The sequence below is a fragment of the Scylla paramamosain genome, chromosome 18 (genome assembly GCF_035594125.1).
Source record: "Scylla paramamosain isolate STU-SP2022 chromosome 18, ASM3559412v1, whole genome shotgun sequence".
In the NCBI taxonomy this organism is placed as follows: domain Eukaryota; kingdom Metazoa; phylum Arthropoda; class Malacostraca; order Decapoda; family Portunidae; genus Scylla; species Scylla paramamosain.
Window position 1 is genome coordinate 7271195 of NC_087168.1, and position 16355 is coordinate 7287549.

Consider the following 16355-nt stretch of genomic DNA (forward strand, 5'->3'; position numbering starts at 1 on the left):
ACCAATATGAAGAAATATAATACCATTACCAAAAAGATATATTCTGATGTGTTTTTGAGCTTGTTACCTACAAAATATGCAAAAATGGATGGAAAGCACTTTATATTGGCAAAGAGAAGGACATTATGAGAAACGTGTATGAGTGTTTTATAGTTTGACAAAAACCACAAGGTAAAAATCTCAAAAACTCATGTACATAAAGAAGTTTCTTACATACCAAAAAGCTGAAACTCATGAATAACACTATTAATTTTGAAACAGAAATACCTTACCAAATGTGTGTATTAGAAAAGTTTCTTACATACCAAAATACTGAAACTCATGAATAACACTTTTAATTAAGAAATAGAACAACCTTACCTGTGTTTTGAGTTTTTTTTCACACTCTTAGTTACCAAAACCCCAAATTCCATACAAAACTAGCTTTATGTGGGAAAAAAAATGCTATTACCAGAAAAGTGTCTTTTGAGTGTTTTTGAGCATGTTAGGCAATAAAGCACTAAAAAACAGGGCAATCACATTACATGGGAATAAAAACAACTTTTACCAAGAACTTGCCTTTAAGTGTTTTTGAGCTCATTACATCCAAAACCCTAAAACGCATGCAAAACACCTTTTATGGAGAAACAGAATAAAATTACCAAAAACATATATTTTGAGTGTTTTTGATCATGTTATCTATAAAAACGCTTAAATACATGCAAAGAACTTTATGATTGCGAAACGAGAAACTTGTATTATAGGTATTTTTAAGTTCCTTAAGTACCAAAAAGTTAAAACCCCACAAATAACATTCTTTATTTAGAAAAAAAAGTAAGAAAATTAAAAAAAATAGGATTTTTTTTTTTTTTTTGCTATTCATCTTTATAAGTACCGAGATGCCAAAATTCTGGGAAAATTCAGGGTTATTATATGATCAAAAAAAAAATATCAAAAAAGTTAATTTTAGCTTTTTTTTCGGACTGTTATGTACCAAACCCTAAAGTGCATCCAAAGATTCCTATATGAGGAAATTAAACGGCCTTAACAGAAATCTGTTTTTTGAGTGTTTTTCATCATGTTAGGCACCAAAACGATAAATAATAAGGAACTCACTCTATATGAGAATCCAAAACAAAATTGTTGAAAACGTTTTTTTTTTCTGTTTTACGTAGAAAAACGCTAAAACGGATGCAAACCAACCAATATGAAGAAATAGAAAAACATTACCAAAAAGGTATATTTTGAATGTTTTTCAGCTTGTTACTTACAAAAAACGCGAAAATTGAAGCAAAGCACTCTATATTAGAAAACAAAAGGACTTTCCAAGAAAGGTGTCTAATGAGTTTTTTTTATAGTTCAAAAGAACCAAAAGGCAAAAAACACAAAAACTCGTGTAAATGGAGAAGGTTCCTAGATACCAAAATGGTGAAACTCATGAATAACACTCTTAATTGAGAAACAAAACAACCTTAATAAATGTGTGTATTTTGAGTGCTTTTCACATTCTTAGTTACCAAAACCCCAAATTGTATGGGAAACAACCTTATATGAGAAAAAAAAATGATATTACCAGATAAGTGTCTTTTAAGTGTTTTTGAGCGTGATAGGCAATAAAGCACTAAAAAGCAGGGCAATCATATTACATTGGATTAAAACAAATTTATACCAAAAACTTGCCTTTAAGTGTTTTTGAGTTCCTTATATACCAAACCGCTTAAAAGCATGCAAAACAAACTTTATGGAGAAACAGAATAACATTACCAAAAACATGTATTTTGAGTGTTTTTCATCATGTTATCTATAAAAACGCTTAAATACATGCAAAGAACATTATGTTTGGGAAACAAAAGGACATTACGAGAAACGTGTATTATGAGTTTTTTCTTTAAGTTCCTTAAGTACCAAAAAGCTAAAACCCACAAATAACACTTTATTTAGAAAAAAAAATAAATAAAAAAAAATAAAAAAATAGGACTTTTTTTTTTTTTTGTTCATATTCATAGGTACCGAAATGTCAAAATTCTGGAAAATTCAAGGCAATCATATGATAAAAGAATATTATCAAAAAAATTAATTTCAGTTTTTTTTTTTGGAATGTTACGTACCAAACACTAAAGTGCATGCAAAGCCTCCTATATGAGGAAATTAAACGAAATTACCAGATATCTGTGTTTTGAGTGTTTTTTAGCATATTAGGCACCAAAACGATAAATAATAAGGAACTCACTCTATATGGGAATCCAAAACAAAGTTACTGAAAACGTGTCTTCTCAGTGTTTTACGTAGAAAAACGCTAAAACGGATGCAAAGCAACCAATATCAAGAAATAGAAAAACGTTACTAAAAAGGTATATTTTAAGTGTTTTTGAGCTTGTTACCTACAAAAAAACGCGAAAATTGATGCAAAGCACTCTATATTGGGAAACAAAAGGACATTCCAAGAAAAGTGTATAATGAGTGTTTTATAGTTCAAAAGAACCACAAGGCAAAAAACGCAAAATCTCGTGTATATGGATATCTTGATATCCATCTTGATATCTTGGTATCTTGATAAATGCGTGTATTTTGAGTGCTTTTCACATTCTTAGTTACCAAAACCCAAAATTGCATGCGAAAATAGATTTGTGGGAAAAAAAAAAGACATTACCAGAAAAGTGTCTTTTGAGTGTTTTTGAGCATGAGAGGCAATAAAGCACTAAAAAGGAGGGCAATCACATTACATTGGAGGAAAAACGAATTTTTACCAAGAACTTGCCTTTAAGTGTTTTTGAGCTCCTTATATACCAAAACACTAAAACGCATGCAAAACACTCTTTATGGTGAAACAGAATGACATTACCAAAAACATGTATTTTGAGTGTTTTTGATCATGTTGCCAATAAAAACGCTTAAGTACATGCAAAGAACACTATTTTTGGGAAATGAAAGGAAATTACGAGAAACTTGTATTATGAGTGTTTTTAAGTTCATTAATTACCAAAAAGCTAAAAGCCACAAATTACACTCTTTATTGAGAAAAATAGATAAATAAATAAAAAAATACGATATTTTTTTTCATTCTTATTCATCTTCACAGGTAACGAGGTGCCAAAATTCGGGCAAAGTTCAGGAAATTATATGAAATAAGAACATTATCAAAAAAGTTAAATTTAGCTTTTTTTTCGGACTGTTACCAAACCCCTAAAGTGCATGCTAAGTCACCTATATGGAGAAATTAAACGTCTTTGCCAGAAAACTGTCTTATGAGTGTTTTTTCAGCATGTTAGGAACCAACACGATAAAACCCAAGGAAGTCAATCTATATGGGAATCCAAAATAAAATTACTGAAAACGTGTCTTTTCGGTGTTTTACGTAGAAAATGCTAAAACGGATGGAAACCAACCGAAATGAAGAAATTGAATAACATTACCAAAAAGGTATATTTTGAGTGTTTTTGAAATTGTTAACTACAAAAAACGCGAAAATGGATGGAAAGCACTTTATATTGGGAAGCAAAAGGCACCAAAAAGCATGTTAGGCACCAAAACGATAAATAATATGAAAGTCACTCTATATGGAAATCCAAAACAAAATTACTGGAAACGTGTCTTTTAAAAGATTTACGTAGAAAAACGCTAAAATGGATGCAAACCAACCAATATAAAGAAATAGAAAAACATTACCAAAAAAGTATATTTTGAGTGTTTTTGAGCTTGTTACAAAAAAAAAAAACGTGAAAATCGATGCAAAGCACTCTATATAAGGAAAAAAAAAAAAGGACATAACTAGAAATGTGTACAATGAGTGTTTTATATTTTCACCAGAATCACAAGGCTAAAAACGCAAAAACTTGACTGTATGGAAAAGTTTCTAAGATACCAAAATACAGAAGCTCATGAATAACACTCTTAATCAAGAAACAGAACAACCTTACTAAATGCGTGTATTTTGAGTGTTTTTTTTACATTCTTTGTTACCAAAACCCCAAATTCCATGCGAAATTAGCTTTATGTGGGAAAAAAATGACATTAACAGAAAAGTGTCTTTGAGTGTTTTTGAGCTTGTTAGGCAATAATGCACTAAAAAGCAGAGCAATCACATTACATGGGAATAAAACCAACTTTTACGAAGAACTTGCCTTTTCATGTTTTTGACACGCATTTAGTAAGGTAGCTCTGTTTATTAATTAAGAGTATTATTCATGAGTTTCAGCATATACACGAGTTTTTATGTTTTTTTGCCTTGTTTTTTTTTTTTTTGAACTATAAAACAATCATTATATATTTTTCTCGCAATGTCCCTTTGTTTTCCAATATAGAGTGCTTTGTATCCATTTTCGCGTTTTTTTGTAGGTAACAAGCTCAAAAACACTCAAAATATACATTTGTGGTAATGTTTTTCTGCTTCTTGATATTGGTGTGTTTGTATCAGTTTTAGCGTTTTTCTACGTAAAACACTGAGAAGACACGTTTTCAGCTATTTTCTTTTGGATCCCCACATAGAGTGAGTTCCTTATTACTTATTGTTTTGGTGCTTAACATGCTTAAAAATACTCAAAAGAGAGATTTCTGGTAAGGTCTTTAATTTCCTCATATGGGAGGCTTTGCATGTCTTTTCAGTGTTTTTGAGCGTGTTACGCAATAAAGCACTAAAAGCCAGGGCAATCACATTACATGGGAATAAAAGCAAATTTTACCAAGAACTTGCCTCTAAGTGTTTTTTGAGCTCCTTACATACCAAAACACTAAAACGCATGCAAAATACGTTTTATGGAGAAAAAGAATAACATTACCAAATACATGTATTTTGAGTGTTTTTGATCATGTTATCTATAAAAAAGGTTAAATACATGCAAAGAACTTTATGTTTGGGAAACTAAAGAACATTACGAAAAACGTGTATTGAGTGATTTTTAAGTTCCTCCAGTACCAAAAAGCTAAAACCTACAAATAACACCCTTTAGAAAAAAGAAAAAATAAATAAAAAAATATAAAATTTTTTTTTGTTATTCATCTTCATAGGTACCGAGATGCCAAAATTCTGCCAAAATTTAGGGAATCTATGTGGAAAAAAGAACATTATCAGAAAAGTTAATTATAGCTTTTTTTTTCGGATTGTTATGTACCAAACCCTAAAGCATGCAATGCCACCTTTATAGGGAAGTTAAACGACTTTACCAGAAACCTGTCTTTTCCGTGTTTTTGAGCATGTTAGGCACCAAACGATAAATAATATGGAAGTCAGTCAATATATGAATCCAAAAGAAAATTACTGAAAACGTGTTTTTTCAGTGTTTTACGTAGAAAAACGCTAAAGCAGATACAAACCATCCTATATGAAGAAATAGAATAACATTACCAAAAAGATATATTTTGAGTGTTTTTGAACTTAACTACAAAAAATGCAAAAATAGATGTAAAGCACTCTATATTAGGAAACAAAAGGACATTACGAGAAACCTGTATAATGAGTGTTTTATAGTTTTAAAAGAACCACAAGGCAATAAACGCAAAAACACGTGTATATAGAGAAATTTCTTACGTGCCAAAATTAAAAAATGCATGAATAACACTTTTAATCGATAAACAGAAGTACCTTACCAAATTTTGTATTTTGAGTGTTTTTCACATTCTTAGTTACGAAAATGCAAAATTACATGCGAAACTAGCTTCATGTGGGAAGAAAAATGACATTACCAGAAAAGTGTCTTTTGAGTGTTTTTCTGCGTGATATGCAACAAAGCACTAAAAAGCAGAACGATCACATTACATGGAAATAAAACCAACTTTTACGAAGAATTTGCCTTTAAGTGTTTTTTAACCCCTTATGTACCATACCGCTAAAACGCATGCAAAATAAACTTCATGGAGAAACAGAATAACATGACCAAAAACATGTATTTTGAGTGTTTTTGATCATGTTATCTATAAAAACGCTTAAGTACATGCAAAGAACATTATGTTTGGAAAACAAAAGGACATTGCTAGAAACGTGTATTTTGAGTGTTTTTTTAAAGTTCCTTAAGTACCAAAAAGCTAAAACCCACAAATAACACTCTTTATTTAGAAAAAAAAAAATAAATAAATAAATAGGATTTTTATTTTTTTATTCACCTTCATAGGTACCGAGATGCCAAAATTCCGGGAAAATTCAGGGCAACTATGTGATAAAAGAATATTATCAAAAAAGTTAATTTCAACTTTTTTTTTCGGACTGTTATGTACCAAACCCTAAAGTGCATGCAAAGCCTCCAATATGAGGAAATTAGACGACCTTACCAGAAATCTGTGTTTTGAGTGTTTTTTTTTAGCATGTTAGGCACCAAAACGATAAATAATAAGGAACTCACTCTATATGGGAATTCAAAACAAAGTTACTGAAAACGTGTCTTCTCACTGTTTTACGTAGAAAAACGTTAAAACGGATGGAAAACAAGCAATATCAAGAAAAAGAAAAACGTTACCAAAAAGATATATTTTGAGTGTTTTTGAGCTTTTTATCTACAAAAAAACACGAAAATTGATGCAAAGCACACTATATTGGGAAACAAAAGGAGTTTGCAAGAAAAGTGTATAATGAGTGTTTTATAGTTCAAAAGAATCACAAAGCAATATACTCGTGTATATGGAGAGATTTCCTAGATACCAAAATACTGAAACTCATGAATAACACTCTTAATTGAGAAACAGAACAACTTTACTAAATGCGTGTATTTTGAGTGCTTTTCATATTCTTAATTACGAAAACCCCAAATTGCATGCAAAACCACTTTTATGTGAGACAAAAATGACATTACCAGAAAAGTGTGTTTTAAGTGTTTTTGAGCGTGATTGGCAATAAAGCACTAAAAAGCAGGGCAATCATATTACATTGGAAAAACACCAATTTATACCAAAAACTTGCCTCTAAGTGTTTTTGAGCTCCTTATATACAAAACTGCTAAAATGCATGGAAAACACACTTTATGGAGAAACAGAATAACATTACCAAAATCTTGTATTTTGAGTGTTTTTGATCATGTTATCTATAAAAATGCTTAAATACATGCAAAGAACCTTATGTTTGGGAAACGAAAGGACATTACGAGAAACGTGTATTATGAGTGTTTTTAAGTTCCTTAAGTACCAAAAAGCTATATCCAACAAATAACACTCTTTATTGAGAAAAAATAAATAAATAAATAAAAAGTAAAAAAATAGGATTTTTTATTTTTTTTTTTATTTATCTTCATAGGTACCGAGATGCCAAAATTCTGGGAAAATTCAGGGCAATTATATGATAAAAGAATAGTATCACAAAAGTTAATTTTACCTTTTTTTCGGACTGTTATGTACCAAACCGTAAAGTGCATGCAAAGCCTCCTATATGAGGAAATTAAACGACCTTATCAGAAATCTGTCTTTTGAGTGTTGTTCAGCATGTTAGGCACCAAAACGATAAATAATAAGGAACTCACTCTATATGGGAATTCAAAACAAAATTACTGAAAACTTGTCTTCTCAATGTTTTACGTAGAAAAACGCTAAAACGGATGCAAACCAACCAATATAAAGAAACAGAAAAACATAACCAAAAAGGTATATTTTGAGTGTTTTTGAGCTTGTTACCTATAAAAAACACGAAAATTGATGCAATACACTCTATAAAGGGAAAGAAAAGGACATTGCAAGAAAAGTCTATAATGAGTGTTTTATAGTTCAAAAGAACCACAAGGCAAAAAATGCAATAACTAGTGTATATGAAGAAGTTTCGTAGATACCAAAATGCTGAAACCGCAAATTGCATGCGAAACCAACTTTATGCGGGAAAAAAAATGACATTACCAGAAAAATGTCTTTTGAGTGTTTTTGAGCGTGTTAGGCAATAAATAATTAAAAAGCAGGGCAATCACATTACATTGGAATAAAACCAATTTTTAACAAGATCTTGCCTTTAAGTGTTTTTCAGCTCCTTATATACCAAAACACTAAAATGCATGCAAAATACACTTGATGGTGAAACAGAATAACATTACCAAAAACATATATTTTGAGTGTTTTTGATCATGTTACCAATAAAAACGCTTAAATACATGCAAAGAACCCTATTTTTGGGAAACGAAAGGACATTACGAGAAACCTGTATTATGAGTGTTTTTAAGTTCATTAAGTACGAAAAAGCTAAAAGCAACAAATTACACTCTTTATAGAGAAAAAATAAATAAATAAAAAATACGATATTTTTTTTCAATCTTATTCATCTTCACAGGTAACGAGGTGCGAAAATTCGGGCAAAGTTCATGAAATTATAAGAAATAAGAACATTATCAAAAAAATTAAATTTAGCTTTTTTTCGGACTGTTATGTACCAAACCCCTAAACTGCATGCAAAGCCACCTATATGGGGAATTTAAACGTCTTTGCCAGAAAACTGTCTTATGAGTGTTTTTCAACATGTTAGGAACCAACACAATAAAACCCAAGGAAGTCAATCTACGAGTATATGGGAATCCAAAACAAAATTACTGAAAACGTGTCTTTTCGGTGTTTTACGTACAAAACGATAAAACGGATGCAAACGAACCAAAATGAAGAAATAGAATAACATTACCAAAAAGATATATTTTGAGTGTTTTTAAGCTTGTTACCTACAAAAAATGCAAAAATGGATGGAAAGCACTCTATATTAGGAAACAAAAGAAGATTACGAAAAATGAGATAAAAATGAGTGTTTTATAGTTTTACAAGAACCACAAGGCGATAAACGCAAAAACTCGTGTATATAGAAAAGTTTCTTACATACCAAAATTATAAAATGCATGAATAACACTTTGAATTGAGAAACAGAACTACCCTACCAAATTGTGTATTTTGAAAGTTTTTCACATTCTTAGTTACGAAATTGGCAAATTACATGCGAAACTAGCATTATATTCGAAAAATAAAATGAGAAATGTCTTTTGTGTGTTTTTTAGCGTGATATGCATTAAAGCACTAAAAAGCAGAACAGTCACATTACTTGGGAATAAAACCAACTTTTATGAAGAACTTGCCTTTAAGTGTTTTTTAACTCCTTACATACCAAAACGTTAAAACGCATATAAAACACCCTTTATGGAGAAACATAATAACATTACCAAAAATATGTTTTTTGAGTGTTTTTGATTATGTTACCTATAAAAACGCTTAAAAACATGTAAAGAACCCTATGTTTGTATAAGAAAAGGACATTACGAAAATCGTGTATTATGAGTGTTTTTAAGTTCCTTCAGTACCAGAAAGCTAAAACTCACAAATAACACTTTATAGAGAAAAAAAAAAATTGTTATTCATCTTCATAGGTACCGAGATACCAAAATTCTGAAAAAAATCAGGGAAATTTTGTAAAAAAAAAATCATTATAAACAAATAATTTTAGCTTTTTTCTGGAGTTATGTACCAAACCCTGAAGTGCATGCAAAGCCACCTATATGGAGAAATTACTCGACTTTACCAGAAACCTGTCTTATGAGTTTTTTTTTTTTCAGCAATTTCAACAATATTACTGAAAACGTGTCTCTTCAGTGATTTACGTAGAAAAACGCTAAAACGGATGCAAACCAACCAATATGAAGAAAATGAATAACATTACAAAAAAGATATATTTTGATGTGTTTTTGAGCTTGTTACCTACAAAAAAATGCGAAAATGGATGAAACGCACTCTACATTAGGAAAGAAAAGGACATTATGAGAAACGTGTATAATGAGTGTTTTATAGTTTCACAAGAACCACAAGGCAAAAAACTCAAAAACTCGTGTAAATAAAGAAGTTTCTTATATACCAAAATGCTGAAACTCATGAATAACACTTTTAATTGAGAAACAGAACTACCTTACCAAATGTGTGTATTAGAGAAGTTTCTTACATACCAAACTGCTGAAACTCATGAATAACACTTTTAATTAAAAAAACAGAACAACCTTACCAAATGCCTGTATTTTGAGTGTGTTTCACATTCTTAGTAACCAAAACCCCAAATTTCATGCGAAACGAGCTTTATGTGGGAAAAAAATAATATTACCAGAAAATGTCTTTCGAGTGTTTTTGAGCGTGTTAGGTAATAAACCACTAAAAAGCAGGGCAATCACATTACATGGGAATAAAAACAACTTTTAACAAGAACTTGCCTTTAGGTGTTTTTGAGCTCATTACATACCAAAACGCTAAAACGCATGCAAAACACCTTTTATGGACAAACAGAATAACATTACCAAAAACATGCATTTTGAGTGTTTTTTATCATGTTATCTATAAAAACGCTTAAATACATGCAAAGAACCTTATGTTTAGGAAACGAAAACAGATTATGAGCAATGTGTATTATGAATGTTTTCTAGTTCTTTAAGTACCAAAAAGCTAAAACCCACAAATAACACTATTTATTTAGAAAAATAAATGAATAAAAAATTTTAAAAATTGTTTTTTTTTTTTTTTTTGTTATTCATCTTCATAGGTACCGAGATGCCAAAATTTTGGGAAAATTCAAGGCTATTATAAGATAAAAGAAAATTATCAAAAAAGTTAATTTTAGCTTTTTTTCGGACTGTTATATACCAAACACTAAATTGCATGCAAAGCCTCCTATATGAGGAAATTAAACGACCTTAAAAGAAATCTGTCTTTTGAGTGTTTTTCAGAATGTTAGGCACCAAAACGATAAATAAATAAGTAACTCACTCTATATGGGAATCCAAAACAAAATTCCGGAAAATGTGTCTTCTCAGTGTTTTACGCACAAAAAACGCTAAAACGGATACAAACCAACCAATATAAAAAAAAAATAGAAAAACATTACCAAAAAGGTATATTTTGAGTGTTTTTGAGCTTGTTACCTACAAATAACGCGAAAATTGATGCAAAGCACTCTATATTAGGAAATAAAAGGACATTGCAGGAAAAGTGTATAACGAGTGTTTTATAGTTCAAAAGAACCAAAAGTCAAAAAACGCAGAAACATGTGGATATGGAGAAGTTTCCTAGATACCAAAATGCTGAAACTCATGAATAATATTCCTAATTGAGAAACAGAACAACCTTACTAAATGTGTGTATTTTGAGAGCTTTTCACATTCTTAGTTACCAAAACCCCAAATTGCATGCGAAACCAGCTTTATGTGAGAAAAAAATGACATTACCAGAATAATGTCTTTTGAGTGTTTTTGAGCCTGATAGGCAATAAAGCACTTAAAAGCAGGGCAATCACATTACATTTCAATAAAACCAATTTTTATCAAGAAAATGCCTTTAAGTGTTTTTGAGCTCCTTATATACTAAACCGCTAAAACGCATGCAAATCAAACTTTATGGAGAAACAGAATAAAATTACGAAAAACATGTATTTTCAGTGTTTTTGATCATGTTATCTATAAAAACGCTTAAATACATGCAAAGAACCTTATGTTTGGGAAACAAAAGGACATTACGAGAAACGTATATTATGAGTGTTTTTTTAAGTTTGTTAAGTACCAAAAACCTAAAACACTCTTTATTTAGAAAAAATAAAATAAATAAATAAATAGAAAAATAAAAAATAGGATTTTTTTTTTTTTATTTATCTTCATAGGTACCGAAATGCCAAAATTCTGGGAAAATTCAAGGCAATTATATGATAAGAGAATATTATCAAAAAAATTGATTTTAGCTTTTTTTTCGGACTGTTATGTACCAAACCCTAAACTGCATGCAAAGCCTCCTATATAAGAAAATTAAACGACCTTACCAGAAATCTGTCTTTTAAGTGTTTTTCAGCATGTTAGTCATCAAAATGATAAATAATAAGGAACTCACTTTATAGCCAAAACAAAATTACTGAAAAAGTGTCTTCCTAGTGTTTTACGTAGAAAAACGCTAAAATGGCTGCAAACTAACCAATATCAAGAAATAGAAAAAAACATTAACAAAAAGGTATATTTTGAGTGTTTTTGAGCTTGTTACCTACAAAAAAAAATACGCTAAAATTGATACAAAGCACTCTATATTGGGAAAGAAAGGGACATTGCGAGAAAAGTGTATAATGAGTGTATTATAGTTCAAAAGAACAACAAGGCAAAAAACGCAAAAACTCGTGTATATGGAGAAGTTTCCTAGATACCAAAATGCTGAAACTCTTGAATAACACTCTTAATTGAGAAACAGAACAACTATCCTAAATGTGTGTATTTTGGGTGTTTTTCACATTCTTAGTTACCAAAATCCCTACTTCCATGTGAAACCAGCTTTATGTGGGAAAAAAAATGACATTATCAGAAAAGTGTCTTTTGGGTGTTTTTGAGCGTGATAGGCAATAAAGGACTAAAATGCAGGGGAATCACTTTACATGGCAATAAAATCAATTTTTACCAAGAACTTGCCTTTAAGTGTTTTGAACTCCTTATATACCAAAACGCTAAAACCGATGCAAAACGTACTTTATGGAGAAAGAGAATAACATTACCAAAAAACATATATTTTGAGTGTTTTTGATCATGTTACCAATAAAAACGCTTAAACACATGCAAAGAACCTTATTTTTGGGAAACGAAAGGACATTACGAGAAACGTGTATTATGAGTGATTTTAAGATCATTATTTACCAAAAAGCTAAAAGCCACAAATAACACTCTTTATTGAGAAAAAATAAATAAATAAATAAAAAAAATACGATATTTTTTTTTCTTTTTCATCTTCACTGGTACCGAGATGCCAAAATTTAGGAAAAATTCAGGAAATTATAAGTCAATTATGAAAAAATTTAATTTTAGCTTTCTTTTTCGTAGTTATGTACCAAACCCTAAATTGCAAAGCCACCTATATGGGGAAATTAAACGACTTTGCCAGAAAACTGTCATATGAGTGTTTTTCAGCTTGTTAGGCACCATAACGGTAAATAATCTAAAACAAAATTACTATAAACGTGTCTTTTCGGTGTTTTACGTAGAAAAACGGTAAAACGGATGCACACTAACCAATAAAAAGAAAAAAATAACATTACCAAAAAGGTACATTTTGAGTGTTTTTGAGCTTTTGACCTACAAAAAACCCGAAAATGGATGCAAAGCACTCCCTATTAGGAAACAAAAGGACATTACGAGAAACGTTTATAATGAGTGTCTTATTATTTCTGAACAAAACAACTTATGGTTCACAAGAACCACAAGGCAAAAAACGCAAAAACTCGTGTATATAAAGAAGTTTCTTAGATACCAAAATGCTGAAACTCATGAATAACAATATTAGTTGAAAAACCGAACAACCTTACCAAATGCGTGTATTTTGAGTGTTTTTCACATTCTTAGTTAGCAAAACCCCAAATAGCACGCAAAATTATGTTGTAAAAATAATAACATTACCAGAAGTGTCTTTTGAGTGTTTTTGAGTGTGTTAGGCAATAAATCACACACACACAAAAAAAAAAAAAAACAGGGCAATCACATTACATGGGAATAAAACCAACTTTTACCAAGAACTTGCCTTGAAGTGTTTTCGACATCCTTACAAACCAAAACGCTAAGACGCATGCAAAAAACTCCTTTATGGAGAAGCAGAATAACATTACTAAAAACATGTCTTTTAAGTGTTTTTGATCATGTTACCTATGAAAACGCTTAAATACATGCAAAGAACACTATGTTTGGGAAACGAAAGGACATTACGAGAAACGTGTATTAGGACCGTTTTTAAGTTCCTTAAGTACCAAAACGTTAAAACCCACAAATAACACTCTTTATAGAGAAAAAAATAAATAAATAAAAAAAATAGCTTTTTTTTATATTGATATATATAAAATATAATATTTTATATTATAGGTACCAAGATGCCAAAATTCTGCCAAAATTCAGGGAATTTATGTGGAAAAAAGAACATTATCAAAAAAGTTCATTATAGCTCTTTTTCGGATTTTTATGTACCAAACTCTAAAGTGCATGCCACCTATACAAGGAAGTTAAAGGACTTTACCAGAAACCTGTCTTTTCAGTGTTGTTCAGCAAGTTAGACACTAAAACGATAAATAATCTGAAAGTCAGTCAATATGTGAATCCAAAACAAAATTACTGAAAATGTATCTTTTCAGTGTTTTACGTAGAAAAACGCTAAAACGGATGCAAATCAACAAATATTAAGAAATAGAATAACATTACCAAAAATTTTTTTTGAGCTTTTTACCTACAAAAAACGCCCAAATGGATGGAGAGCACTCTATATTGGGAAGCAAAATGACATTACGAGAAACGTGTATAATGAGTGTTTTATAGTTTCAAAAGAACCACAAGGCAAAAAACGCAAAAAATATAGAGAAGTTTCTTACATACCAAAACGCTAAAACTCATGAATAACACTTTTAATTGAAAAACATAACTACCTTACCAAATATGTGTATTTTGAGTGTTTTTCACATTCTTAGTTACGAAAATCCCTAATAACATGCGAAACAAGCTTTATGTGGGAAAAAAATGACATTACCAGAAAAGTGTGTTTTGAGTGTTTTTGAGCGTTATATGCAACAAAACACTAAAAAGCAGAACAATCACATTACATTGGAATAAACCCAAATTTTACGAAGAACTTGCCTTTAACTGTTTTTTAACTCCTTACATACCAAAACGCTTAAACGCATGCAAAACAACCTTTATGGAGAAACAGAATAACATTACCAAAAACATGTATTTTGAGTGTTTTTGATCATGTTACCTATAAAATCGCTTAAATACATGCAAAGAACCCTATGTTTGTGAAACGAAAGGACATTACGAAAATCGTGTATTATGAATATTTTTAAGTTCCTTAAGTACCAAAAATCTAAAACCCACAAATAACACTCTTTATAGAAAAAAATAATTTAAAAAAATAATTTTTTTTTTTGTTATTCATCTTCATAAGTACCGAGATGCCAAAATTCTGAGAAAATTCAGGGAAATTATGTGAAAAAAAACAAAAAAAAATATTTTTTAGCTTTTTCCGGAGTTATGTACGAAACCCGGAAGTGCATGCAAAGCCACCTATATGGGGAAATTACACGACTTTACAAGAAACGTGTCTTTGGGTGTTTTCAGCAATTTCAACAATATTACTGAAAACGTGTCTTTTCAGTTTTAGCGTAGAACGCTAAAACGGATGCAAACCAACCAATATGAAGAAATAGAATAACATTACAAAAAAGTTGAGTGTTTTTGAGCTTGTTACCTACAAAAACGCAAAAATGAATGCAAACAGTCTATATTTTTTAAACAAAAGGATGTTACAAGAAAACTGTATAAGGAATGTTTTAATAGTTTTCAAGAACCATGAGGCAAAAAACGCAAAAACTCGTATATATGGAAAAGATTCTTAGATACCAAAATGCTGAAACTCATGAATAACACTCTTAATTGAGAAACAGAACATTCTTAGGAAATGAGTGTATTTTGAGTGTTTTTTTTCACATTCTTAGTTGTCCAACCCCAAATTACATGCGAAACTGTGGAAAAAAAAAATTACTAGAAAAGTGTCTTTTTTAGTGTTTTCAGCGTGTTAGGCAATAAAGCACTAAAAAGCAGGGCAATCACATTACATGGGAATATAACCAACTTTTACCAAGAACTTGCCTTTAAGTTTTTTTGAGCTTCTTACATACCAAAACGCTAAAACCCATGCAAAACACCCTTTATGGAAAAACAGAATAACTTTATCAAAAACATGTATTTTGAGTGTTTTTGAGCTTGTTACCAATAAAAACGCTTAAATACATGCAAAGAATCCTATGTTTTGGAATGAAAGGACATTACGAGAAATGTGTATTATGAGTGTTTATAAGTTCCTTAAGTACCAAAAAGGTAAAACTCACAAATAACACTCTTTATAGAGAAAAAAAATAAATAAATGAAAAAAAACTAGCATTTTTTTTTATTGATCTTCATAGGTACCGAGATGCCAAAATTCTGGCAAAACTCAGGAAAATTACGTAAAAAAAAAATAATATTAAGGAAAAGGTTAATTTTAGCTATTTTTCGGACTATTATGTACCAAACCCTAAAGTGTATGCAAATCCACTTATATGGGGAAATTAAACGACTTTACAAGAAACCTGTCTTTTGAGTGTTTTTCAGCATCTTAGGCACCAAAACGATAAATAACATGGAAGTCACTCTATATGGGAATCCAAAACAAAATTACTGAAAACGTGTCTTTTCTGTGTTTTACGTAGAAAAACGCTGAAACGGATGGAAACCAACCAATATGAAGAAATAGAATAACATTACCAAAAAGGTATATTTTGAGTGTTTTTGATCATGTTACCTATAAAAACGCTTAAATACATGGAAAGAACCTTATCTTTAGGAAAAAAGGACATTACAAGAAACGAGTATTATGATTGTTTTTACGTTCTTTAAGTACCAAAAAGCTTAAACCCACACATA